This window comes from Mustela putorius, unplaced genomic scaffold (genome assembly GCF_011764305.1).
Source record: "Mustela putorius furo isolate JIRA1106 unplaced genomic scaffold, ASM1176430v1.1 tig00000174_pilon_pilon_pilon, whole genome shotgun sequence".
NCBI lineage: Eukaryota > Metazoa > Chordata > Mammalia > Carnivora > Mustelidae > Mustela > Mustela putorius.
The window spans coordinates 6243513-6270301 of NW_025421304.1; the positions used below are offsets into that span (position 1 = coordinate 6243513).

The 26789-nt window shown below is 43.6% G+C and overlaps 1 protein-coding gene and 1 pseudogene across 4 annotated transcripts in view; one reads left to right on the plus strand and one right to left on the minus strand.

The window, feature by feature from the left end:
* The window catches only part of ZNF536 (zinc finger protein 536), a 424021-nt gene that overhangs the window by 251077 nt on the left and 146155 nt on the right, over positions 1-26789 (minus strand). The window lies entirely within an intron of this gene.
* On the plus strand, positions 13007-13138 carry LOC123391062 (annotated as a pseudogene).

The following is a 26789-nucleotide window of genomic DNA, read 5'->3' on the forward strand; positions in this document are numbered from 1 at the left end:
TAGTTCTCATAAATAGTAAGCAGTTGGGATGCAGAGAAAAATGAAGGTGTGGACAGAATGAGGGGTGGATAGATGTTGCGGTGGACAGATGTGTGTTGGGACATATGGACAGACGGAGAGTCAGATGGATGTGTGGGCGGATGCACCAATGATGTGTGGAGGAGTGGACGGAGGGATGGACAGATGTGTATGTGGATGAGTGTGTGAGTGTCCCCTCCGTGTTAGCTACTATGAGGACGGTGGAGATGAGCCTGCACCGGTCTCTTCTAGAAGGGAACACGCCTTGGCCTGATTCCAAAAATGAGAGCAGAGAGTGCAGTAAGGGTTCCTCAAAGAATACAGTCTTGCAAGAAGGTCTCTGAATTGAGAGAAGGGAGAGGAAAAAAAAAATTAGGGTCCATCATAACATTGGGTAGTACCTGGTAAACTTTCACTCGGATAGTGGGGCCTTTAGGTTTGTCAGATGTCCTTAGTCCTTTCTAAAGAAAATAACAGGGGCGCCTGGGTGGCTCAGTTGTTGGGCATCTGCCATCGGCTCAGGTCATGATCCCAGGGTCCTGGAATGGAGCCCTGCATCGGGCTCCCTGCTCAGCAGGACACCTGCCTCTCCCTCTCCTACTCCCCCTGCTTGTGTTCCGTCTCTCACTATGTCTCTCTCTGTTAAATAAATAAAAATCTTAAAAAAAAACACACAAAAAAACTAAAAAACTAACAGTCCTAATGAGGAGAAAGGTGACCCTATCTGGGGATCTTTCTGAACTTTCCTGAGATTTGAATCAATTTTAAACCTCCAGAATCAATGTACCCCGTCTTCTGGGGGTTTCCTGCAGAGCCCCCTGCATCCCCCAAATCCTAAACTTTCCAGGAGCGTCTCAGGAAAGAAGTAAAATAAAAGTCGCTTAAGAGGGCCTTCCAGACCTTCGTCCCAGGCGTAGGCGTCCCCGGATCGCCTGCCTGACTCTCGTTGCCAGGGAGCTTTCTGTCATAAACCACCTTCAGGTTTTTGCCATGTTTTCGTACCCCTGCTAATATTTTTTTAATTAATTCACTATTTTTTACTTTAATGCATTTAAAAGGAAACTATATCATTACCCTAAATGGAAATTTGTATCACTTGCTCTAAATTAAAGGTAATTATAAAAATAAATAAAATGAGAACAATGTTATTAAATTCTGGCTGATCCTGCTGCCTGCCGCAGGCGCTGGCCTAAGGCCTGCTCTCTCTCACAGAGGAAGGCTGACTAAGGCACGGGGCACTACACACACACACACACACACACACACACACACACACACCCCAACGGAGCTTCTTCCTGGAGAGCTGAGGCACACCACATGGTTGTCTCCACTCTGTGACCCAGGTAATTTTTACATGGGGGTCCTCACACCACCCATAGGAGCCGGCTTCTTCCAGGTCAGAACAGCCCCTCCTTTAACGGCAAGGACCTTCAGATCACCGTGGGTAAGGATCTCCTTAACAAGTTCTGAACAAATAGGAATTAATGGACCTTTCCACCCCATTAAAGGAAAGCCTTGATTTGAAAATAGACCTACTCCTCCCTTCTCTGCCTCTTGGGTCCTCCGCCTACCTGTCTCTGACCTTTATCCCCATCCAAAGCCCGTAAGATGCTGTTTGGGTCAGAAGCTTGCTTCGTTTTTCAGGGAGGACCAGGTACCCTCGCCCCTCCTAGCCCCTGAGGCCGGGCGGGTGGCTGCCCTTCCCCGAGGACCTCAGTATCTGAGGAGCCAATGATGAGAGGCCTCTGCTCGCCTTGATGTTCATAGGAGAGAAGACTCCCATCTGGGGCAAAACACTGATTCAGGTTGCAAGTGAAGGAAAAACAGTGAAATCCACCAAAAACCAAACACGTATAACCGGCACATTTGCATTAAGCACGGTCAAGTTCTCCCTACATCCAGAGCCTGTCCCCAACAGGTCAGCCATAGAGTTCTCTCCGAAACATAAAGCCTCAGAAAACAGCACAGTCGTCTGAGCCTGGGTCCTGAAAATCCACCTTGTTTTTCTTTTTCAAGAGAGGAACCTTTCCAATATCGGTGAAATCTGTGTAAGAACAACTAAATAGACGGGATTTAGCTTCACAACGAACTGTACCTTCTCCTCAAAGGGTGCAAATGAGAATTTAGGATGTTTTTAAGGAAGATTTTGTTTTTCCTGCTATTGCCTGAGCTGGTGCTTCTGACGCCGGAGATTATCAGTGCAGCAGCCGGGCTTGTTGTAATTAACACACAAGTAGCAGCTCTACTTCCTGGTAATATATTTTCCCAAGACTTTGATGATGCTCAGAGATTTTGAATCCCACGCTGCAGACTTTGAAGAAACTGCATTGGATAGAGATACCTTAGACAAAATTGGAAATAACTCGAGTCTAATATGCCTCCCCAGGAGCCTCACGGAAGAACGGGTTAAGGATATTGGAGAACACCGTGGATAGGGGTGCAGGAAAGTTGGCCTTGCGGGGCCATGCCAAGGCGCTCGAGCGGCGATTGGACCGTCTTCTTGGGGGTGTTTTGGCCCCTGAGTGTCTTCTTTCGTCTCAAACATAAATGACTTCCTTAAAGGATTTAATTAATTCTTAAATGTGCACAGAACCCATGAGCACAAACATTAACTTGTTAAAAGCATTAAGCCACATTCTGTTCTCAGCCACTCGCAAGCAGTTCCCCGTGACATCCCTGGGAGTGTCATGTGCAGGCCGGGCCCCACAGATGCCCAGCACACTTGGTGCCCAGCTCCTGCAAGCACCAGGCCGTGACTCATCTTGGGGCCAGCATCCCCGGCTGTCCTCTGCTCCACTCCCCAGAAGTGCCTGCTGGAGAACTCTGTCCCCACTCTGCTCCGCTTTCTTTCCTCTTCACTGAGCTCCCTGGGTCGCTGATAGCTTCTCCGTGCCTGGCAAGGACACCGAGGAGCAGGGACACGTCGGGAGTCCTACTTGGATGGGGCGAGCTGCGGTGAGCGGGATCTCATGCGGAAGCCTCCCCAGATGTGAGCACACTAGGGGAGGAAACTCGCTGCCTCTTCTCGGACGCAGGCCAACCCGTGGCTTCTCCACTATGCCCCTGCCCGCCTCCTGCCTGTCCCCACGCTGCTGGATCATTGACATCACCAGCTCCCTTCTTGTTCACCGCCCAAGTGTACTTTATGTACCCTGTCTTGGATGCAGTCTGATTTAAAACAGCAGAAATGATGTTTATCGCCTGTAAAGTAGGCACATGCACACATGCGTGTGCTTAAGGACAGTATCCGAGGCCGGAACAGGTAAGGGACATCCTGACACGGGGCATTGGAAGGGCATAAACTGGTACTATTTCCCTGAAATCAGCTTGGCATCGCATATCAAAAGTCTCAAAAATACGTATGACCTATGAGTGGGTTTTCCAGCCCTCTCACAAACCTACAACACTACCAGGATGAAGACAAAATGCTACTTACAGTAACAAAAGTCAGAACCGACCTAAATGTCCATGCGCGCGCAAAGGGACGGGTAAATCAATGCTCTACAGAGGCTCGGTATTCTGACCAGGCTTTTGAAAGATAGTTCAGAAGAGGGAAAGATGTTCATAATACAATTTTAAGTGAAACATAAAACTATAATTACAGTCTAATTCCAATTCTGAAACAAAAAAAAAAACAAAAAAGGAGAGAGAGAGAGAAAGAGAGAGAGCTAGAGCTAGAGAAGGCAATGTGAGAAAATATAACAAAATGTTAATAAACTGTTATCTCTGAGGGAGGGTGGAATGGAACATCTTCTGAACACTATTAGTGTATTTTCCAAATTATTTCACGGGCATGCCTTGTTTCTCTAAGATTAAAAAAAAAAAAAAAAAGAAAGAAAGAAAGAAAAGAAAACTTACCTTTGAAAAGAAAGCTAGAATTAAAGAAAACCCACCTCCACATGGCAGGGATCAATCTTCAACACTTTTTTTTTTTTTTTTTAAATTGGGTAACTAGCAGGGCACCCGGGTAGCTCAGTCAGTTGTGTCTAACTCTTGATTTCGACTCAGGTCATGATCTCAGGGTGGTGGGATCGAGCCCTGCCTTGGGCTCCACCTTCTGCATGGAGTCTGCTTCAGATTCTTTCCCTCTGCCCCTCTCCTCCCCAAAGAAGGAAATAATTTTTTTAATTAGGTAACAAAAAAGTTTGGATTGGGATGAAATAAATAAGATTCTAAAATAATGAGCTTGAGAATGATGAAATGTTTTAATGGAGTAATGTTCATTAAAATGTGATTCCCAGCAAGTGGCACTTCAGGGATGACTGAATGAAGGAGTCAGGACCTACCGAGTTGGTCCACTGTCACTGAAAGCCATTCCCATCCGAGCCCGCCTGACAGCTTCAGAGGAGCCACCCATGTCTTGTCTTTGCCAATCTCCTTGGCTCCATGCCTAGGCTACAGTAGATGTTCCAAAGTATCATGGACCTGGACAAATCCAGGTGTTTTCTCATGAGGAAATGGACACAAACCCAAGGTAGCTTCTCTCCTGGGATATTTAAATTTTTACAACAAACCCTGTAAGACTAAATAAATAGTTCCCTTAAGTTCAACAATCATTTACTGAGCGCCTACCGTTTAGATTCAATGGAATAAAGGCCATTAAGTTAATTTCTTCTCACCTACACTCTACTCCCAGCTCTGGGAGAATAATGAAGGAGCGTCACCTGGCTAAGGCCGCCGTCTCCAGGGGGAGAGAAGGTGCTACATGGTGAGTAGACTGGGAATGGTGCCCTTGCTACAAGGAATGCTTCATGGATGTGTGAAGGTATGGCAATTAGTCACCCTTAGGCCAGATAACCAAATCCATGAGATCATTTTGACAGATTGTTTAAAAAAAAACAAAAGTCTTTAACAAAATTGAATGTTCATTTCTGATTTTTTTAAAAAAATACCTAGTGATATAAGAACAAGATCATCAAAATTTCTATTTCAGAACAACCCAGAATGAAAACACAGAGACAAACCAAGAAACAGACACTTAACTATAGAGAGGTCTATAGAGGGGAGAGGGATGGAAGATACAGGAGAAGGGAATTGTCTTGATGAGCTCTGAGTCATGTATAGGGTGGTTGAATCACTACATTGTATACCTAGAACAAATAGGACACTGGATGTTAACTATACTTAAAATAATTTTTATTTTTTTGGGGGGCGCCTGGGTGGCTCAGTGGGTTAAGCCTCTGCCTTCGGCTCAGGTCATGATCCCAGGATCCTGGGATCGAGCCCTGCATCAAGCTCTCTGCTCAGCAGAGAGCCTGCTTCCCCCCCTCTCTCTGCCTGTCTCTCTGCCTACTTGTGATCTCTGTCAAATAAATAAATAAGAACTTTAAAAAATAATAATTATTATTTTTATTTCTATTTTTTATTTAAAAATATTTATTTTTTATTAAAATAAAAGGCTTAATTAAAAATGGCTGGTGATAAAATACTAGGGATGTTTTCATCAAAATTAAAAACAAAATAAAGGTGTCAAGATGCTGTCACTACAATTCGAAATATTGGTACAGAAGTTCTAGCCAATGTGATGACCAAAGAAAATCAAATAAGAACCACAAATATGAGAAATAAGAAAATACTATCATTACTTTCTTATGATGTATTTGATCACCTGAATAAATCCCACTGACTCTTAAAACCCGGAGCATCAAAGTTTAAATAAAATCAGCAGTGAATTGGGGGCACCTGGGTCGCTCAGTGGGTTAAGCCTCTGCCTTCAGCTCAGGTCATGATCCTGGGGTCCTGGGATCCAGCCCCGCATCAGGCTCTCTGCTCAGCGGGGAGGCTGCTTCCCTTCCTCTCTCTCTGCCTGCCTCTCTGCCTGCTTGTGATCTCTCTCTGTCAAATAAATAAATAAAAATCTTTAAAAAAAAAAAAAATCAGCAGTGAATTGATTGTATCCGGGCAGCAAACAAGGCCATGTCTACTCTCCTTCTCTGCCACCCAACACCTGGAAAATGACACAATAGCTTTTTTTTTTTTTCCCCATGCAGGATAATTCCCTAATGGCATTAAAAAACAAGAAGGGGGCTACCAGCATGCCAGAAATTTTGAGGTATTTCCAGAAGATGGAAAATAGACTGGATCAAATAAACAGGAGTAGAGCAAAAACACAGCTTCGAATATACTCCAGAGAAACAACTTGGAAGAAATTAGATGATCCAGAGAAACTCGACTCAGAATAAAAACATGGTGGCAGAAGAGAACCTCATCCCCAAAGCCAGGCCCCAAATACAATCCTGTAAGGGCATGAAACTCCTGACCTGAACAGTGTCCTAGAATGAGAACGGGGGCCTGAAATGAAGCAGAGAAGAGCTGAAAGTACTTTCTGAGAGAGTGGAGAACAAAATAGAAGGGTAGCCTTGGTAAAGAGGCAGGGACTCCAGTCTCCCACTGCCAGTGGGAAGGCCTGCTCCCTTGTTCTCTTGCCCTTGTGGTGGAGATGGGCGGGCGGGGGGGGCAGGTGAGTCCAGCCTGCCTACCCTCCTGCCTGCCTCACCCATCACGCACATTGAAAACTGGAGTCTGACTGTCCTAGAGCGCCACTCAGTGAGGAGTCACAAACATGGCGGAAGCCCACGGCCTAACACAACTACAGAGGCAAGCAGGAAGACCAGTCAGCTGCCCTCACTCATGACCCAAAACCCTCATTAGAAATGTGAGGGAAGTTAATAACACACATAAAAAAGAAGAACCAAGATGAAACCAAAAGAAACAAAAAGTAATTTAGAAATGGACAATTTCATTAAAAATTCGAACTAGTATCTTTAGAAAGAATAAAGAGAATATTGTCCCCCTAAGAGGGAAATGACTACGTGGAGATGGAGCAATCAGAGAAGAAGGAGGAGGAGGAGGAAGGGGAGAAGAAGAAGGGTGTTAAAAAGAAAGAGAAAAAAGAAGGAAACGAAAAGAGAGAAGAAAAAAGAAATAGCTTACCCACAAAGGAGTCAGAATGGATTTGTTGTAGGACTTCTCATCAACATTGGATGTTTCAAAACAATTAAGGAATATATTGTCACAGGGCTGAGAGAAGTTATTTTGAACCTAGACTCCTATACATAGCATCAAGTGCAAGCTTTTATTTATTTATTTATTTACGACTTATTTATTGGAGAGAGTACAAGTGGGAGAGAGTGGGGAAGTGTGGAAGTGGGGGAAGGGCAGAGGGAGAGAATCTCCAGGAGACTCCCTACTGAGCTCAGAGAGCCCCTGTGGGAGCGTTATCTTATGACCCTGAGATCGTGACCTGAGCCAAAATCAAGTCTAACCAACTGAGTCACCCAGGCAAAGTGCAAGACTTCTTAAAAACCACGTATTTGGGGCGCCTGGGTGGCTCAGTGGGTTAAGCTGCTGCCTTCGGCTCAGGTCATGATCTCGGGGTCCTGGGATCGAGTCCCGCATCGGGCTCTGTGCTCAGCAGGGAGCCTGCTTCCCTCTCTCTCTCTCTCTGCCTGCCTCTCCGACTACTTGTGATCTCTCTCTGTCAAAGAAATAAATAAAATCTTTAAAAAAAAAAAAAAAAAAAAAAAAAAAAAAACCACGTATTTTCAGACATGAAAGGCGTCAGACTCTCTCCCTGAAAGATTTAATATAAGAGAGGAAACAAGATTTTAAAATAGGGGTGAACAAAACGTCAGTTAAAATTTATATTTAAATCTAAATAATGCATAGTGCATAATGTTAAGAAAAAGTCTGGAATTAAAATCACGGATCATTTTAACATAAAAGGAAGAGGAAAGGGGGTGGACTGGGGTGAGATGACAGATAAGATAAAAAGTGAAACATGTTCAGATTCTTGTTTTGTTGAAGGGAGGAAATGGATTCTGAGTGTCTATGTGCATTCATACACACACACAAGCATGCATATGTGCACACACACAAATTTAAATGTATATGTTAGAAATTAAAGGCTACCACCATATGATTAGATCCCAGGTATATAATTTCTAAATTAAAAAAAAAGAGAAAACTTAATTCATACAATAAAAGAGAGAAAAGAATAAACAAAATGATATAACATGGTAATGAGACAACATAAAATAGCAGGAATAAAACCAAACATGTCAGTAAACTTAATAAACATTAATGGCTTAAAATCACGTCTAAAAGAGAGAGAATATCAGATGTTTGATTAGGCTAAAGATATGTACACAATCCCCCGGTTTTATACTGTTTTTGTGAGAGTCAGTTTACACATGAAGGCTGAAGATACAGAGATAGAAAAGACAATGTTAGCAAAACAAAAGTAGGTATTACGGTATGAGCATCAGAAAAAATATAATCTAAGGCAAAAATATTAAATAAGTAAGAGGCATTTTTATATCCATAAAAAGGCTGCAATCTACTAAAAAAAAAACACACACACACAAGAAATCAGCATAGTCACGAGTTTCAGTGAATGTCATAACAAAGCTTAAGATATATAATAATGCAAAACCCGGGCACCTGGGTGGCTCAGTGGGTTAAAGCCTCTGCCTTCAGCTCGGGTCATGATCCCAGGGTCCTGGGATCGAGTCCCGCATTGGCCTCCTTGCTCAGTGGGGAGCCTGCTTTCTCTTCTCTCTCCCTGCCTGCCTCTCTGCCTACTTGTGATCTCTATCAAATAAATAAATAAAATCTTTAAAAATAAATAAATAAAATATAAAAAATAATGCAAAACCCAAGATAATGTAAAATGCAAAATTGAAAAATCCATCAGGAAACTATTACATCTTACCTCAAATAATCACAGGAAAAGGAGATTCTGAAAATAAATTTTAGAGTAAGAATACAGTGACAGAACTCCATATTTCACAAAAATTCAAAATCTTCCCACAAACCCATGCAACATTTCAGAAATGTCACCTGTTGTAGGCCACACGTACAAAAATAAATTCCAAAACACAGAAGTCATATTACACACATGTTCAAATTAAAATTAAAGTGATAGAAGACATACTTTCCAGGAAAGGGCCAAAATAGTAATCCAAAGAAACTTTATAACCCGAAATGCAAAGATTAGAAAGTGAATAGACCTGAAAACAAATGAACAAAGCCTCCAACTCAGGAAGCTGGGGAGAGACATAAAAATAAACTTAAAGAAAGGAGAAGGAAGGGATTAATAAAAATAATAGCGGAAGGGCACCTGGGTGGTTCAGTCAGTTAAGTGTCTGACTTTTGATTTCGGGTCAGGTCATGATCTCAGGATCCTAGGATTGAGCTCTTTGTCAGTCTCCGAGCTCAATGTGGAGTCTGCTCAAGATTCTCTGTCTCCCTTTCCCTCTGCCCCTCCCCCTCACTCCTGCTCTCTCTCCCTTTCTAAAATAAATAAAACTAAAGAAATTAAATAATTAACAGCAGAAACTAATTACATAGAACACCCTCCTCCTCTAAACTTCTGAGGGGGAAAAAAAAAAGGACACAGAGAAGCTGGCTCTTTGAAAAGACCAAAAAAGAATAAATAAAGAAATTAGGCAATGTGGATAAGAATAGAGAAAATGCAAACAATATTAGGATTGAAGAAGGGGAAACAATTTCAGGTACAAAGGAGACTTGAAAATCAGAATGGAACATGGAATGACTTCATACTATTAACTTAAAAATCTATATCAAAATGAATAACTATCTAGAAAAAAGGATCAGATATGACTCAATGAAAAGTTAAATAAAATAGTATCTGTAGCAGAAATGTAAAAGATAATAAACAGTTACATTAAAAAAAAAAAGTCCCAGTCAGTTTTATGCTCATAGTTTATCAGACCTTCAAAGGAATAGATTATCTCTGTGTTTATAAACGGTCCCAGAGCACAGAAAACCCCTCAGATTCTCTGGGACTGGGATAGTGGTAATAGGAACAGCACAGTGGAAAACAGAGGGAGAGGAGGAGGAAGAGAAGCAGGAGGAGCAGACCTCCGGCTTACTCGGGCACTCAGTGACATGGAGGAAGGGGGGGTGGTCGGAGATGGGCAAGGAGGGGACGGAAGAAGGAGGGAGAGGAAAAGAAAGAGCAGGAGGAAAAAGAAGAGGAGGGGGGACCTGGGGGAGTTGGGAGGAGCAATAGATATCACTATTACTATTACTACTACTCCTAATAGTAATACTACTACTAGTAATAATTACTACTACTACTACTACTAGAGCTACTACCTACAGAAGCTATAGGACATATTACTTATTAACATCAATGTAAACATCTGAAATAAGCTATTAGTAAAATGACCCTTGCAGTATATTAACCATTCACGAAAGAACAACTAGAGTTTACTCCAATAATTCAAGAATCATTCAACAACAGGAAATCTGAAAATTCACTATAGTAGTATCTTCCAAGAGAATAACCATATTAAATCAACAGTATCCCAAAAGCACATGACAAAACTCAGCATTTTTTCCCCTAATTTACAAAAATATAAATGGCCTTCATCACACATTACGTTTGATGTCAAAATATCAAAAGCATTTCTGTCAAAGCTAGCAACGAGAACTCTGTCCTGGAAGGTTTAGCCAAAGCAAACAATGTGATTTTTAAAAAAAGAAAAAGAAAACATGAGACATAATTATTGGCAAGGAACAGACAAAACTTCCATGAAGAGCAGCCAGAACTGACTATACATAAAAAATTCCAAGTATAAAACGCAAAACTGTTGGTACTAATAAATGTGCAGTCAGAGATTAAAAATCAATATACTGAAAATGATTTTCTTATACACTAAAAAAAAATATAAATTATCAGAGGAAATTTTAAATACCCAGAAGTAAATATAATAAGAAATATTATGAATAATGAATATAAATATGAAATAAAAGACAAAAACTTTATAGAAGGGCATAAAATAAAACCTGAAAAAAATGAAGAGGCATACCGTGTTCATAGATGGACAGATGATTCTGTAAATTAATCTATAAATCCAAGTCAACTTGCCAGTGATCTCAAATTTAGCAAGGGAACTCTAAAATTTATCTGAAAAAATGTGATAGTTGTCAAATAAGTTTTGCGAAAGGAGAATAAAAAGATAGCATGCACACTATCAAATCAAAATATAGTCAAATAATAGTACTGAAATAGTGGGCAGTGCACAAAAGTAGACAAATAAGTCAAAGGGCCAGAGAGAACCACCAAAGAGACACATGGTTTCAATAGAGATGATTCAAATACACGGTGAAATAAGAGACGGGCCAGTAAACATATTGGGACAATAGGTCATCATTTAGAAAAATACTTCGCTCAAATTTTTTCGCACAAAAATGTTTTAATATTAAAAGGCCATTGCGGGGGTTGCCTGGGTGGCTCAGTGGGTTAAGCCTCTGCCTTCGGCTCAGGTCATGATCTCAGGGTCCTGGGATCAAGCCCCGCATTGGGCTCTCTGCTCAGCGGGGAGCCTGCTTCCCCCTCTCTCTCTGCCTGCCTCTCTGCCTACTTGTGATCTCTTTCTCTCTCTGTGTATGTCAAATAAATAAATAAAATCTAAAAATTTAAAAAAAAAAAAAGAGAGAGACCATTGGGGCACTTACTTGGGTGGCTTAGTCATTTGAGGTCTGACTCTTGGTTTCTGCTCAGGACATGATTTCACAGGTCATAGAATTGAGCTCCACTCAGCAGGGAGTCTGTTTGAGATTCTCTCCCTCTGCCTTTCCCCCTGCTCTTTCTCTATTCTCTCTCTCTCTCTCCCTTCCTCCCTCTCTCTCTCAAATGAATAAATAAATCTAAACCACCACCACAATAACAAAAAAAAACCACCCTACCAGATTATTGATGAAAAGGTAGGAGATTTTTTTCATAGTCCTTAGAAGATTCCAATACCATTAGCCAAAAGATAGAAAAGTTTTTGAAGTTTTTCTGCCACAAAAAAAATATGGACATTAATATATAAAGACCTCCTTCACGTCATGGAGGCATGAAACAAATTATAGGGCAAAATGTGCAAAAATATGAAGAGGACATTTAAGGAGGAAGTCATGTAAGTGAAAAGAATACCTTTGTGAAAATGCTAAGGGAAATGTACATAAAATTAAAATACTTTCAGTGTCTTGGATTGCTAAAAACTATATCTTTACTTCCACACTGCTGGCAAAGGTGTGAGAGAGTGGCCACTCTCACATACTGTCTGTGGATATGTAAACTAGTACCCCGTTTAAAAAAAAAATAAAAACTACAAAACCTCCATCTTCCCTATCTTGGCTATTGTACAAAATACTGCAATAAACATGGAAGTGCATATATCTTTTCAGATTACTGCTTTCTTTTTCTTTGGGTGGTTACAGTTACTGTGGTGAGCCCTGAACAGTGTACAGAATTGTCAAATCACTATGTTTACACCTGAAACTAACCTAACATTGTATGTCAACCGTACTTCAATAATAAAAATTTTAAAAAAATAAATTAATGTTAAAAATCAAATAAGCACAATGAGGAGAAAAAACATTTCAGCAATAGCCATGACAATTTCAAACGTGTATACCCTCCAACCTAACAATGCTACTTATAGGTCTCTGTATCCTCGAAATACATAGGTATGTTCCAGAATATTTACCACAACATTTTTCTAACTAGAGGAAGTGTGGGCATGATACAATCATTCATCAGCTGGGAAATACTGAAATAAGTTATGCTATATTCATGTCACAGTATCTTGTTGAGGTGTAAGAGAATTAAATAGTTTTCTATATTCTTAAATGTACAAAGGCTACTAGCAAATCAGCACATACAAGATTTCCCTGCATTTGTGAAAAACAAACCAAAAACAAAAAACAAACCAAAACAAAACCACACACACTCCTATATCCTTATGCATTTACATATATATAGATAGAGATACACCAATGTGCTGAAAATCCTTACCTCTTCGGAAGGCACTAGAATTTGGATGGCGGTGGGAGGATAAATACAACCTTCACTCTCCATTCTCTATTTCTCTGATGTGACTTTCAAAACTTGTTTTATTTATATAAAAAATAGTTCTCCTATGTATTCTGTGTATCAGCTGGAAAGTACAACTTTAAAATCTCTTTCACAAGCTTTGCGCAGGGGCAGTGTTGTAGCCAATGAGGTTTATCCGAGGCGCGATTATTGCTAATTAAAATCTCTTTCATAATAGCAAATTATGAATATGTATATATGTGTGTAATGTATGTATACAAAAATTTGCCCTGATAATATATATCAAAATACAGGCTTGATGGATTAAATATTTATACTTAAAAATAGACCATAAATACATAAGAAGGTGAATTTAGGAGTATATTAATACAATAATGGGGTAAGAAATTATTTTCAAAACATGACACCAAAGACAGCAAAGGAATAGATTAAAAGATTTGATCACATAAATCCCTTTATCTCATTAAAAAACGCCATGTACAAAATTAAAAGGCAAGTGAAAAACTTGGAGGAAACAATTACAAGATATGTATAAGACAAAGAGTTAATATCTTTGATGTATGAAGAGACCCTACAATTCAAAAGAAAAATTCAAATACTCAAAAAGACACCGCACAGAGGGCATAAACTAGCAACTCACCAAAGAAGAACTATAGACATTCCATTCAAGATATATAGAGAGATAGAGAGAGAAAAGATAGAGATTGAGAACCATATAAAATACAGATATACATCTCTGTTAAGCTCAAGAAATGAAAAGCAAAATGAGACACTTTCCATATCAAATTGATATCACTTTGCTAAATAATACTCAGTATTGGTAGAATATAAGGAAAGGAGCACGGTTATCACTTGTGTGTGTTGGGGAGGTAATAATGGGACATGATAAGCCCAAAGGATGGGGCAACTTGGCAACAAACTCGTGAATGTGCACCTTCCTTTAACCCGCAATGCCACATCTAGCAACTAAACCAAAAGAAATAATTAAGAATGTGTACAAAGATTTTGCTAAAATGATGTCCATCCAGGTGTCATTAACAGAAGTGTAACTAGATGGCCCTCTTCCTTGCCTGCGGCCATGGGCTGGGGTAAATGGGATGGGGAGACAGGGATCCCAATGGAGAAAGTGAGGCCAGATGTTAACCCCATTAGGAAAGAGAGCTCTGAGCGATGAGGAGGTCCCGAGACGCCATTTTAGCAGAATAAGGTCTACGAAGAATGCCAGCAGGGGATATCTCCCGGGGAGTCCTGCCCTGTGGGCTGTTGATAGGAAGTAAACTCTCCAAACTCAAGACCTCTTGTTTTTTTTATTCATGCATTCACTCATGCATCCATTCAATGAGTATTTAATGAACAACTACACTCTGCAGACATCATTCTAGATGACAGGGATGGATACACAGACAGAGTATGGATACACAGAGTATTACAGATGGATGGATGGATGGATGGATGGACAGACTGACAGATGGATGGACCGATAAGTAACGAATAACAGAAAAAAAAAAAAAGCAGACTGCAACTCAGGAGTGAGACCACCTGATGACCTTCCCCCTTTTCCTTCCACGGCCTCCCCCAGCACCCCTGTCAGCTGCTGAAATCAGTAGAGGGGTGAGCAGTTCCCAGATCACATCAGAGGTCAAGAAGATTCTGATGGCCTTAGAACGGTTGACTTTGTAGTTCCAGGAAAAGGGGCCACAGCCTAGGAAAGGCTTACGGAGGAAGCACTGAAGGGATGAATGAAAAGGAGGAAGGTGTGATGGGATGAAGGCGGGAGGGAGCAGAAAACAGGGAGGACGGCCGCATGGGCGCACTCTCAACGGGATCCCATGCCGTCGTCGAAAATGGCACAGAAGGATGTGTGACGCCCATAGGGGAACCCCCCCCCAAAAGCTGGGGCAGTGCCGGAAGAGGCCAATTATACTGGATTTTCACCCTCTTCTGGATGTCTGGATGGCCTGGATTCAGTCACTGGAAATCTGGATGAAGAACCGTGGAACTTCCCCTAGACGTCTGTGCACACAGGTTCACGTGCTTACGGACAAGGGCCCACGCACAAGTGAAGGGACACAGTCCACCTTTGTCCTGTCCCCACCTCCGACCCATGCATGTCCCTGAGACATCTTTGGGGGTGGTGAGGAGTTTAACCAAGGCAGACATTCCTGGTGCCTACTAGGTCTGAGGAAACAATGTCACTGATTCCAAGACAGTCACTTTCCTTCCCAGAAAGAGAACTCTGGTCACCTTCTATGAGCCAAAGACAACGAGTCTCGTCCCCACATCAGAAGAGAGAGAGAGGAACGAACACACACACACACACACACACACACACACACACACACACATATCTAAATAGCCACCCCCAGGACTCAACTGAATAAAAAAATCATAGTAGAGTTCTACAATTGTTTTGCACTCATCAAAAAGGATACAGAAGAATACATTAAATTAAGCCCTTGATTATAAAATGGCATGTGAAGTACAATCCCACTTTATATACAACAACAACAACAAAGGAAAACAAACGCGTAAAATCGTCTGGAAGGATACACAGCAAAGACCCAACGTTGGTGATCACTAAGGGACGTCTCTTTCCTTCTAGCTGCTCCTCTCTGTTTTCTGAGTTTTCAAAATAAGCCTGTCTGTAATAACAGACGAATTAGTCAAATGTAAGTATATAAAAGTGAGAAGAAAGAAAACACTCTCTTGTAGGTTCTTTGGCATCCAGGGTCCCCTAGAATCCATCTGCTGGTCACATGGGACAGGTTAAAACAGGAAGGAGCGGATGGAGATGTCAGCTGGCTCTCTCCTATCCAGACACCTGCTGCAAGCTAGGCTAGCAAGCAAAGGGACAGTCGCAAGAGAAGCCACAGCTTGGGCCAACACCAGATCCTTTCTCTGACAGGCGAGGTAGGTCTGACGTGATGGAGCCATAGGGCTTGTCAAAGACCCTCATTCTTCTTCATTGACCTCCCCTTGGCTTGCAGATCTCTCTCAATGGTTCGGGAGGTGCATGCTTTTTCAAAGTTTATCATCATGAGGAACTTTCTCATGGTAGTGATTTATGGGGAAACAGCAAGATGAGGTCCCTGTTTTAAATGAGCACATACATGACAGAACCCAAATTCGCTGGAGGCAGTCATGGGGTCATGGGATCACGTCAAGGACATTTACCAAGGGTCATTGTATCAATCCTTAGGGTGCACTGGGCCAGGTACATCGTTCAGTCCTTTAAAGAAAAACTGGCCGTCTGGTTTCTCAGGGTGGGAACAGCTATGAAATGGACTCCAACCTCTGCCAGATCATCCAAGCTTCCTCAATGGTCAGAGCTAAAAATATGCATTTCCTATCTCGGGTTTTTATAGCCCTGCAAATGATCTTTCCCCAAAGAGCAGAGCCTTCCTCCATCGCTCTGACGTCTCCTGGCCCAGAGCAAAGGGGTGTGGATTTCAGAGGAAACCCCATGCCAGAGGCCATCCCGGTCCCAGCAGCCCAGGGATGACTAGTGCCCCTGGTACCTGCTGCCTGGACATTTCTGGATCCCAAAACTAGGTGAAACTCTCCTGCCTCCCCTCTCCCTCCTTGGGCTGCTTCTCTCCCAGCATTCACCACATTTGATCAGCCTTTCCTAGACAGCCCCATGAAGTTAAAATCCCTCTGCTAGATGTGTTTGTAGCCCTCTTGTGTGCCCGGCACATCGCACACATTTCTCCTGCAGCCAATGTGCAGTAACTCCTGACTCGGATGGAGATTCTCCAGGAATCTGCTGGAAGTGCTGCCTCTTGGATGGAGGGTATCCTCGAATTCTCCGATTTCCAACAGGCAGGAAGCCCAGGCAGGAACACGTGGGACGCACCTTCTGAGGAGGCTGGTTCCGAACATCTGACTCCCAGACGAGACGACTGTATCCAGAGGACAAAGACACAGGAGCCGTTTCAGTGGTTCCATGTCCTTTGAGAATCTTTCTGGAAGGCACTGGCCTTTGAGCTCACGAGCCTGTGCAGCCTGAGGTCAGGAGCTGGGACAGGGATTCCTGTAGTTGCTTTCAGTGCCTCACCCTTCAGAGTCCACATGCTAGAAAACCTTTAACTTTGGGGAGTGGTGCTGAGGATGACAGTAAGAGGGACAGTAGCAAGGGTGACCAGCAACCCTCCACGTGCACTTCCTCCTGTGCTGAGTGTCTTCACCTGGTTCCCACAGCAATTCCATAAAAACAGCTTTACTATCACTGAGCCCGTAACTGAGGAAATAGGTATGGAGAGTTTAAATCACTCACCCAAAGCCAGCCACTGATAAATAGAATTGCTGGAACTTTCTCCGTGTGCTGTGCGTGCATCTACCCGCTAAGCCCACACTCCCTCCGGTCGCCTTCAGTGAACACAGCTGAAATTCCTGGGATGCTGGAACAGAAGAAGCCGGTGGCTTCTGCCAGCCCACCACAAGAAGCTTGTCTGCAGGTTTCCTCGGGGAGACTGGGCTGCCCTGAACAGACTGGGGGTCCCTGGAGGGCAGGGTGGCTTCTTGAGGGCCCAGACCCAGGTTTGTGTGCATGGTAAGCTGCGTAAGCAAGGCAGCGCTGACCCAAAGGCCATTCATTCTCTGCGCCATTTGTCTTTGCAGGACTGGCAGCGAGGAACACGGGTAAGAATAAACAGTACATTGTGGTAAGGAGATTTGAGATGAAGAAGAGAGACAGAGAGAAAGAAAGGGAAGGAAGAAGGAAGGACAGTCGAACCCTGGGACAGTGGAAGGAAAAGCTAAAAGGATTCAGTTGCCTGAATTCACCGTTAAATTCCCATGAATTCTGCAGCCAAGTGGAGATTCCATGTACGCTGAGCAGCAGATGTTCGCTGAGAGCCTACTAGGTGACCATCCTGTCCCCGGAGGCGCCAGCAGGCTCCCATCACAGGCCTGGCGCCGCCCCTTGCAGGCAGGAGAGCAGCAGGAGCCAGGCACAATCAGAGAGCAGCTGGACCCACAGCCAGGAGAAGGGCCGCCAGCTCAGCAGCAGTCCGGGCTGGGGGAGAGAGCCAGGAGTCTCCCCTCCAGGGCTGCAACTTCCAATCAGGCAGGCATTTCCCAGACTTCAAGGGAATGGACGACCACTCCCTTGAAGTTCCACGTGCCGACCTGGGACCAGCCCAAGAGCCGAGTCCTCAGCCGCAAGCCGAGGGAAGCACGCCTCCCTCCCGGACCTGGCTGAAGAGGGTCTCGCTGACCCAAATGTCGTAACCTTAAGCGTTTCCTCTCTGCTTGAGAAACAGGAAAAATAGAGAAACACATTCTTGCTCAGCCTTTGACCTTTGGCTCTCACTTTCCTTCTTGCGGCATTTTTTGGGAAAGAGTCTGGGTTTTCAAAGGGCTCCCTTGTCTTCGCTGCACATTTTCATAAAATGACGTCAAGAGGAGACTTCTAAAAAATATAGTGATGCCGGAAAAATGCGGGCCCCCTGAATGAGCCCGGCTGTTTGTCTATAATCACTCCAACGTCTGAAATGCCCAGATCACATATGCTTCAGAGGCTGGGACTAACAATACGTTCTTGATGCCGTTTTAAGCAACGGCCAACGAGCCTCTCATAGTGCAGCTTGACAGTGGAGGTGGGCTCCCGCCCGCCAAGGACCCCTTCCCCTCCTTTCTGCCCGTGAACACGCGCGGAGCTGTCGGCATTCTTGCCAGAGGCCGGAGGATGGCAACACCGAATGTAAACATTTATTCCTCGACTACGAGGAGAAGTCTGCCGTGTCAGGCCTGGGGTTTGGGCCTTACAATAAAGCCTTTGTCTGTGCAAACAGCAAAGGGGTGAGCCCTCCCCTCCAACCCAATCTGCAGGAGGGCAGGTCAGTTTAAATCAAATTGTTAAACCTTTTTTTTTTAAAGGGATTCTTTTAACGTTCAAAAATTAAAAAGCACACGCATGTGCGCGCACACACACACACATGCACGCGCACATATCTTTTAATAGTGAGGAGAACCAGTGAGATAATAAGACCTGGTATGCTTTGAGGAAAGGCAGTTTGAGAACTGCATCTTGAACATCCCTGATGGTTTGTGTGTTTTCTTGTAACACAGGAGCCTGCCAAGGGTTCCATGTGAGAAGGGGGAATAAGAGATGCCTGGGACAGTGAGAACAGGTTGTTCCAAATGATCAGAGACCTCACACACTTTAAGGATGAGCACGGCTTCCTCCCGAAAGGGTAAAACGAAATACTCTTCTACCCATCGTGAGACTGCCTTAGAAGTATTATGCTGTTACAGATTTCAAAAGGTTAGCTTCAATGAACCTGACATCAGTATAACCCAAAATAACCCATTCAAGAGAAAAGTAAGAAATAATTGCTGTTTTCTCTTTTTTTCCCCCTCCGCTATATTGCTATAATGATTTTGCATAACAGATTGAACAAAGCGCTGTTGTGACAGGTGGTGGAATTCAGCTAGTAAGCACCGAGACAGGGTTCAATTTAGTTTGTGAATCCTTTAATTGTTGTGCGGCTAATTAAAGAAGGTTCTTTACACTCGCAAGTGTTTACCGTTGCTAGTATGCATACATGAAAAATTAAATTGTGCCTTCAAGGGCTGAGAACTATAGAAAAATCATAGCTGAGGCTGCAACATGCTTACCAGCTCAAAATAGCTGCTTTTCACAATTGGAATTTGTAAAACTTTTTGCTAAGCAAATATAGAGCTAATTAGAAGTGTTCGTTGGACCAATTAACATTTAAATAAATAAGCCATATTGCACATTTCACAGTCTTTATTTAATGATGCTTCTAACTCTTTGGAAAGATTCTCTTAAGTACAAATAAGTTGTCATAAAAATGAAAGATAAAAATAACCCCATAACAGTATATGCTATTTTTTTCCTTTTGCCTTGAAGTCCCTTCCGAAAACTCTGTACCTATTATTGAAGAAGAAAAGAAAAAACCCCACACACCTACCACCCACAAATCCAGATCTTCCTTTCATCTCCTCTAGTTACCTTTCCCTTCTTTGAATAGAAACAGAAAAACATATTTTATTACTATTTAAATTGTTATGATAATTCTGTTTACTTACGGTTTTTACCCCATGATAGAAAAATCTGTTTTAGAAAATCCCACTTTAATCTGAGAACATGCGTAAGCAAGAAAAGGAAGGGAAGGGAGGGCAAAAACAGCAGTGTCTGGGGTGCGCAGGGGAGAAACTGGCTGGGAAATCCCTTACTGGTGCTCTTTTGCGGAACAAACCCTAGAGAGGGCGCCACGCCCACTCCTGGGGCCTTGCCCACTCCAGGCCACGCCCACTCCTGGGGCCACGCCCATTATTGCCCCCAGCCTGGACCCTAGTCCCTTTTTCTTACTCTCAAAGATCAAGACGCAAATGTCAGTGGAAGAGTATACACAAACCACAAGCAGCCCCTACATTTTGCATTTTTTACAAAGATGTACAAGTAATTTAATGAAGGAAGGATAGTTTTCTCGACAAAGGGGCTGAGTGAAAAGAAGTGCCTCTACCTAAACCGCACATCTTACACAAAAATTAACTTGAAATGCATCGCAGATTTCAAGGTAAAACATAAGACTATAAAACTTTTCGAAGATAACACAGGAAAAAAGTCATCATGACGCCAGCAAATAGCTCTCAGATAAGCACCCAAAGCACCACCCATAGAAGGTAAAATTAATGAACTGGATCTCATCAAAATAAAAAATTTTGCTCTGCAGAAGACCCTTTCGGAAGATGAAAAGACAAGCCACAGACCAGGAGAAAATATTTGCAAACAACGTGCCTGACATAGGACTAAATCTAATATATACAAAGAACTCTCAAACCTAACAGTAAAAAGACAAAAACATCATTTTAAAAATGGGCCAAAGACATGATCAAATATTTCACCAAAATGATATAAAGGATGTTCACATAAATGTATGGAAAGATGTTCAAAAAACTGAAAGAGATACTCACTAACAATTGGGGAAAAACAAATTAAAACCACAGTGGTCCACCATGATCCACCTACCAGGCCAATTAAAAATCAGAAATAGTGAGAATACCCAGTGCTGACCAGGATCCAAAGAAATCGGTCCTCTCCTACATTGCTGAGCCTGATGGAATATGGATACAGACACTCTTGAAGCTTGGTAGCTTCTTACAAACCTTGGTACTTTCTTACAAAGCAAAACAGACACCATACGACCCAGTAACCGCACTTCTGAGCATTTATCTTACAGAAGCAAAAACCTAGTTTCACGCAAAAACTTGTACACTTCCCTGTGATCTGTGATGGCTGAAAGCTGGCAAGAGCCCCAGTGCTTCACGAGAGGTGAACGTCAAGCAAACTGTGGTCCATCCACGCAGGGGGCCAGGAGGGTGACACAGTATGTGGGGACATGCGGTCACGTGGATGGATCTCAAGGGCGGTATGCTGAGTGAAAAAGCCAAGGCCAGAAGGTCATAGAACGCATGATTCCATTTATCTCACATTTTCAAATTGACGAAGTCATAGGGATGAGAGTATAGATTCGTGATCGCCAGGGGCTAGAATAATGGGGCCGGGGGCCGGGGGGAGTAAAAGCGAAGATAGGCAGCGTGAGGGACGTCTTTGTGGTGGAGAGAAGAGTTCTGTATTTCAACTGCGGTGGTACTTAGGGAATCCACAGATGTGATCAGATAACACGGAACTATGCGCACGCCATAGCAACGTCAATTTCCTGGTTTTGCTATGACACTTGACCCCGGAACAAGGCGGGGGTTAAAGGCGCGACCCCACTCCTCATGCAGCTGAAAAACTGTAGATAATCTCTGATTCACTGAAAACTTAACTACAGATCACTTACTATGGATTGAAAGCCATAACAAGTCGATAAACACGTATTTTGCATATTATATGTAGTATATGCTGTTTTCTTATAATAAAGTGAGCTAGAGAAAAGAAAATGTTAAGAAAACCATAGAATAAAAAAAAAAAATACATTGGCAGCACTGTAGTTAGCCCCCCAGAATCTGCAGATCCATGGACCTGTGCAGTTCACACCCACATTGTTCAAAGGGCAACAGCATTTGACAGTACATAGGATATAAGGAAGGGAAATGAAACGAGGTCACGGGTCCGTGGGTCCTCCCCGTACTGTCTTTGCAACTTCCTGTTAATCTGGAATTAGTTCAAAATTTTAAGAGTTAGAAAGAGAAGGAAGAAATGAAATGTGGAAATCACGCGCTGTTTTCTGTGTTGTGCTTTCTAATATCCTAGACCTGGTCTCTTTCGTAAGCTCTTAACTCCATGTGGAGAGCCAATACTCTCCTCTCTCCACTGGAGGATTCTTCTCTCTCGCATCCACGTATTTCAAAGCACAGGTTACCCTCTTGTAAGAACGAGGGTCTTCCCAGATCCCCTTCTCCACATGCTCATACCTGATAATCACCAAGAGGTCTCACTGTTGAGTTCGACTCCTCACATTGAAGCCAAATTACCATTTAAATAAATGAGACAGATCTGTGAAGAATACACGGAACCCAAACGCTCAAGGGCAGGATGGAAATGACAACATAAAACAAAGAACCAAAAGTGGCTTTTTCTTTTAAACTTTTTGTTTTGAGACAGTTGTAAATTCACAGGCGCTTATCCAATGTTGAGGGATACTCTTCACCTGTCAATGGTAACACTGTATATAACCACAGTACATTATCTAGCAGCAACTAACATTGACAGAATCCATGAGCTTTGTTCACATTTCACCAGGTTTATACGTGTGTGTGTGTGTGTGTGTGTGTGTGTGTGTGTGTGTGTGTTTAGTCCTATGCAGTTTTACCATGTGTTGTTTTGTTTGGAAAAATAGACAAGAGAAGAGGCTAGCTGGAGAGCCCCAAGCCAGCGAGGCTTCTTTGCAGCGAAACACTCCATTTATGGTGCAAAGTGTGGATTTGGACACTGTGTGCATGATGTGTTTGTAAGCCTTGAGATTTAGGAGGCAAACTCGGGGACAGGGACCTTCTCTTTTACCCCTGAGTCACAAACCATGGTGTCCTTTCAGTCTCTGTAATCCAAGCCCTCAAGCCACATGTTCCAACAGGTTTTCGACCTTAGGGCCCTGAGAAAGCCAACCAGGGACTCTGGGCTCTGGCAAGAAGTGGGGGAGGGAGAAGCAGGTGTGCAGCAAGGTCAAGGTCTTTATGGGACAGGAGGGTCAGGAAGCCCTGGAAAGACTGCTCACACATCACAAAAAGGAGACAGGACTCCTGTCTCCCCTAGAAAAGCTCCCCTCTCCCCTAGAACCACTTGCAGATTCTCCTCCTGGAAAGTGCTGCTCTGGGACTATTGGCAATCTACACTGAGTGTGTAAACAAAAAATGGATGGGGGAGACCAATCTGAAGAAACTGCCAAAAAAAAAAAAAAAAGTAAACCACAAATTTCTAGAACTTCAAATTGATCCAGAAAATGTAAGTCAAATTGGACATTTCCTTTCCAACTGCTTATTTTACAGACCCTGGAACACGGGGCATGTGATCCCTTATTTGGAAGAAATCCACCAGTCCAAATACCCCCCTACAGACAGAATCATCCTCTTGGGCATGGGAATGGGGGGAATTACCCAGTTTCTCTCCAACTGAATAAAAGGATGGTGGGGTTTTTTTGTTTGATTGTTTGTTTGTTTGTTTGTTTGTTTTTGTAACTGGCATTTTTTGTTTGATGAGAAGTTAATATTTAAAAATATAATGAAATAGAGCAGAGAAGCATTTTAAATTATCATACCATAGTTTATAATGTACACGATATACAGACTCTACAATGGTGGTTATGTGTCATCACGCGTTTGTCCAAAACCATAGGCGGCACCAAGAGTGAACCTTAATGTGGCGATGGACTTCAGGTGATAGTGACATGTCCGTGTGAGTTCATCAGTTGTACCAAATACACTCTGTGCTGCAGGCATTCCAAAGTGGGGGAGGCTGTCCGTATGGGGGGGGACAGGGGGGTATATGGGAAATCTCTTTACTTTCTGCCCCATTTTTCTGTGAACCTAGAATCTCTCTAAAAAAACTAATTTTATTTAAAGAAAAACCTGAAAGCAAAAATGTAACTGATCTAGTTATTGTAAATCTTACACTCCAAACATGATTTAACTTGCATTAAAAGAATAAGAAACCCCTCTTCCACAGAAAAGGAAAAGAGGATCCTTTCCTGTGTCTGAGACTCCACAAATGGCTGAGGCATTTCATCATGGCAAAGACGAAGTCTGACATCAAGAAAGAACATGGTGCTAAATCCTGATGACCAGCGGCACTGAGGGGGACACAGGGGATCGTCCCGGCAGAGGGTTCTGAGAAGGAGCGGATCTCCTCAGGCAGATCAACCAAAGGTCTGGGTGACCCTGGGCCATCTTCCCACAGGGCAAATTCTTTTTTATTTTTACTTTTTTAAAAGATTTTATTTATTTATTTGAAGGAGACAGAGAGCGTTCTAGTTTGGGGAGGGGCAGAGGGAGAGGGAGAAGCAGGAAGCCCTCAACACAGGGCTCAATCCCAGGACCCTGAGATCGTGACCCAGCTGAAGACCCCCTCAGGCGCCCCCCACAGGACAAATCGTGACCAGCAACTGTGGCAGGTCAGGGTCAATGGTCTGCATCCACGGGCAGGATTGGGTCTCAGCCTTAAACCACAACCTGCCCCATCCCAAACCAAATGTGCATCTCAGGTATTTTACTGTAGAAGGTTGCAAACTGAGGAAAAAATTGCCACTTTTATGTCTCAGTTACTTGATATTCCCTTTATGGTTTCCCAAAGTGACAATTTGTTGGCTTTGTAGACTACATGATTGTAGGGTCATAAAGTACCTGTCCCATGTTAGCTTTTTAAAAAAAAAAAAATCATTTTTATTAATATTATACCACTGATGACATGAAAATTGGCAGCAATTAAGGTTGGCCTAAGGTTTGTCCCTTCCGTACACTGCAGAAGGCCCTAGGACGAGCTCTGCCCTTGGTTTGACGATGCAGCAACACATGTCGACCAACTTTGCAAGCAGGCACTAAGTTCTTTATGTGCTTTACCTTTATCCGCAGGGGTAGCGGGGCCCGTGAGCAGCTGAGTTAAGCCCCAGATGGGTGCGGTACCAAAGCCAGTGCCTTTCCCCAAGCCACGGTCTCTCCAGCACCACCGTGCGCAAGCCCGGGCCGTTCACAGGTGGTGAATCTCACTTGGGGAGGTCCAGAAGCAACTTCCCAGGGGAACCTTGCAGACCGTACTGTTTACAAGCAGAGCAAACAATCACCCCCCGATACAGAAGAAGGGGAGATGATGCCGTTTTCCTCTCTATTTGTGGGGAGGAGGTGGGGGTGCACAGGGGTACAGGGGCACAGAGGAGGGCCCCTGGGGAGGCTTCCTCCACCGCCCTGGAGCACATGGGAGGGGTACACCAGGCCGTGCCATACACCTGGGAACATGTGCACTGGGGGGCAGGGAGGTGGCAGAGAAGTAGGGGTGGGGAGAGGGTTGTTTAAGGAAATGAGGGTTTACAAATGCAAATCCAGTAATTACACACCCACACACACACCTATTGGTAGTTAGACACCTAACTACCCATTTGCACACACAATTACCCAATTTGTACAGGTTCATAATGGAGAAGTAGGCGATAGGTGGGCACACCTGTTGGACCAGCTTCAGAAAATATAAATAATCCTCTAATACACAAAGGAGGAAATTGAAGTCCTTTAAGGGAAGGTCTGGGCCACCAAAGAGATCCATGACCGAGGGGGTCTGGTGTCTAGAAGTTCCTTGCTCCGTGTCTGACCTCCAGCCAGGGTCACCGGGGGCCGCCGGCTGAGCTAAGCTATGTGTCGTGTTCCCATCTACACGTGTGCTTTCCCGGCCTGGCTCTCCTGCCCCGGCCAGCTCTCCCGGCAGGCTCTTCTTCGGACTCTCCCTCGGAACCAAAAGCTTTTCTCCCCACATGGGGTTTCTATCTGCTTTCTCTCCATCTCTTTTACCATCACCCCATTAAAACCACCGCCACACATTCTTCTCCTGGTTTCCCTGCATCCTTCCTCCCACATGAGCCCTTAATCTATTCTTGCCACCGCGTAACAGCCACCAATTGCTTTTCAGACAGAGGCTGAAGCCCCTAACACACTCACAGGGCCTCTAAGGTCTGGCCACACCTCTCTCTCCCACCCAGCTCACAACTTCCCCTTCCTCTCTGCTCCCAGCCCCACCGCCCACCTTCCAGTCCTCAGATTCACCGAGGCCCCTCTGCCGCAGGGCCTTTGCACTTGCTGTGTTCTTCCCTATGCTGTGCCTATCCAACCCCCACCCAAGAGTGCTGAGATTACACTTTTGCCAGAGGTTCTGAGAGCTCCGGGTACCTCTCCCTAAGGCACTTGTCAGAGTTGTGATTTTGTAAGTGTTCATGTGATTTTCTAATGAATATCTGTTCCTCCCTCCAGACTAAAGGCCCATAGAGATAGGAGTGGACTCTTTTTACTCATCATCATATCCCCTGTGGATAGTTAAGTCTCCAATAAAAGCCTTGGGGATGAATGAATTACTGAAAGGGCATTTGAATGAATGAATGAATGAATGAAAGACATGAACCCTCTTCCTTGATACTATTGCTTGTGCTCCTCATGTCCCACCTGTGTATTTACCATGAAAGTTGTGCTCACAGTTTCCTCCCTAATACACTGTGAACGTGGTAGTAGCAGGAACCTGGGCCTAGTGACGAAGTTCCATATACGGTTGTTGACTGAAGGAGGGAGCGAATGGTGGGCTGTGTGACCCCCAGCTCTGTCCCCCTTACTCAGCATGTACGCCTGACATGACTTCCTCCCACACCCCCACACACCGCTTCTCCCCGGGACAGCTTTCCACAGTAGGTGTCCTATGCACCTGCCGACTACATAAATGGATTGGCGCACCACATTGGGCCATGTGGATCATGTA